The sequence below is a fragment of the Penaeus monodon genome, chromosome 17 (assembly GCF_015228065.2).
Source record: "Penaeus monodon isolate SGIC_2016 chromosome 17, NSTDA_Pmon_1, whole genome shotgun sequence".
Classification (NCBI taxonomy): Eukaryota; Metazoa; Arthropoda; class Malacostraca; order Decapoda; family Penaeidae; genus Penaeus; species Penaeus monodon.
In genome coordinates this window covers 7019464-7022533 of record NC_051402.1, presented here as the reverse complement: position 1 = coordinate 7022533, position 3070 = coordinate 7019464, and positions in this window count along the sequence as shown.

Sequence of the window (3070 nt, the reverse complement as noted above, 5' to 3'; positions counted from 1 at the left end):
GTTTCTGCCTCCACGCAAGCCACGCAGAGATGTCCACCGACGCGGAAAAGATATGAATCTCAAGGCCTGTTTTGCGAGAGGTTTCTCCCGTTGTAATTTCTGTGTCTCGTGGGTTGTGTTGACGGCGTGGCCTGCGTGTCACGTACTGGCTGTGTACTTTGAGGGTGAAGTGACGCGTCCGGGGTGTATGTTCTTTTGGGCTTGGGTTGGCTTCACTGCTTTGCGGAGTTTTCTTTCTGCATTAGTATCCTATATATTTTTCTTATATTGCGTTGATTCTGGAGTGTGCTTAAGTGTGTGTAAATATATATATATATATATAATAATAATATAATATATAATATATACATAGTTGTGATGTTGATGTAATGTATATATATAAAATATACACATATGTGTGTGTATGTGCATGAAGAAAATACACATAACACACTAGACATGCCGCACGCGCCACACACACACACACACACACACACACACATACACACACACACACATACACACACACACACACACACACACACACACACACACACACACACACACACACACACACACACACACACACACACACACAAGTGTATATGTATATATATAATGGATGTATAATATATACATTATATATATAATATATATACTATATATAATATATAATAAATATATATATATATTATAATATATATATTATTATATTATATATATTATATACACATATCTGCATATATAAACATATGAATATGTACATATTATAGCAGGTTTCAATAAAATTACCTTTTTGCAAACACATATATTAACATATAATGTTTGTATTTTTTTTTTCATTAACAAGGAAAAATACTCTCCTGTTCACCAATGACAACAATATATCTCACTGATATTATAATCATTATTGCCAATATTACCATTATTAATATTACGACAGGCGTAGCCTTGTAAGTGAATTTTAAATTTCCAGATAACACACAGTATGGTTGTCCAGGTTAATTGTTTGTTTTAATCTTCAGATTAAAATGGTTTAATGAACTATATATTATTTCAACTTAGGTGCATCGGCAAATTTGATTAATATGGACCAATTTATTTTATTTTGTTTCAACTGAAGCAGTAATTAATTATATCGTCTAATTTCGTCGACATATGGAATGAAGCAATTTTTTATGGCTTATCCTATAGGACAGAAAAACCGCCATGGCTCCGTATAAATAAAAAGTTTATTTTGAAATGATCGATACAAAAAGACATACTGCGGCACAACACTTTCAGACAAACCCACATCTCAAACACGTCATACCTCAACAAGCGCCATTTTTTTTATAGTCTAACATTAACACATTTTTCCTATTTTATTAGAAATCATCTGGATTGTTTTTTTTTTTTTTTTCCAGACCATAATCGACCTTGGTACATGAGACCTTATGGTCTGTTATCCCTTAATTCCACACAATAAATGCCCACCAGGCACTACCCCCCAACATGGCGTTATTATGCTCACTGACGGGCCTCGAATCCAGGCGGGCCCCGCAGCCAGCATCGTGGGGGAAACTTACACTCTTTAAATTTCCTTTATTTTGTAATAATCTAATTGAAGAAGCTGCGAAGACGAGCTCTGAATAACTATATACAAATGATTTTGAGACACGGTTTATAAATAATCCACTTTTTAAGACATTCCATTGTATAATCGTCTCTGATTTGACGTGTTAAGGAAAGACTTAGCGTAATTGGTAACAACATAATCATCTAGCGATCATACATATATAAATCATACTATTAATGATATGTACACTGATTTACCATATACATATATATACACACACACAAAGTGAAATGCACTAGAGAATTTTTGATGGATACTTAAAATATTATAATGAATGTAGCAAAAAAAAAAAAAAAAGTAAAAATAAATAAAAAATAAATATAAAATAAATGAATAAATAAAATAACAGCAATAATAACAAATAAAATAGATAAATAATAACATCAAGGAACACCTTGACACGGCATTTGTTCTAATCACGTGGTATGACGTAATCACTTAGCAAACTTCATTGGCTGCATGATAATGAAGTTGCGAAAATGACTTTTGTGTGTGTGCGTGTGTGTGTGTTTCCCTGCATCAACGAGGTGGCAATGGCAGTACAAATGCAACGAAGAAGAACACAACTGAATTGCAATCAATTTAACATAACTTGGAATGTTTTTGCTGCAAGGTTTTTAAAAAAATTATCTTCGTGAATTTACAACCATATGGCATTAACGAATAAAGAAACATATAGCATACAATTTCCACAATGCCACAATCACAAAGTATTTGACCCTTGAGTATACACACAATAAGGCTTAGATTCCTCTGGTTCTACTCCACGAACACGAAATGCACAGAAATTAAAAAAAAACAAAAATTTGGCAACGAAAAAACAAAGAAACAAAAACAGTATCGAATTGATAACAAAACCACACGAGGCGACGATGTAAACCTAGTGTTAGCAACGGAATCGACTCTATGGCAGTGGTGACGAAAGCCCAAATTGGCTTGCCTCGTCACTAACTACAGGTAAGTACTTTCTTGGTAGACTAGAAGGTAACCGAAGATGATGATGATGATGAGAGAGAGAGAGAGAGAGAGAGAGAGAGAGAGAGAGAGAGAGAGAGAGAGAGAGAGAGAGAGAGAGAGAGAGAGAGAGAGAGAGAGAGAGAGAGAGAGAGAGAGAGAGAGGATATATACATACATAATACATAATATATATATATATATATATATATATATATATATATATATATATATGTAGAGAGAGAGAGAGAGAGAGAGAGAGAGAGAGAGAGAGAGAGAGAGAGAGAGAGAGAGAGAGATTAAAAAAAGATGAAGAGGAAAGAAGAGATAGAGAGGCAAGAAAGAAAGAAAAGGAAAAAAAAACATTTGGCAAACTTGCAAAAACGACAAAGCAACGTGTACAAAAAGCGCGCAGCAGGAATTCGCCCCGTAATGGAGAGACCAGGCGCGCTCGAGCCAAGTCACACCGTAATAACACTCTCATCAGCAAGAATACCGATAATAATGATAATAATAATG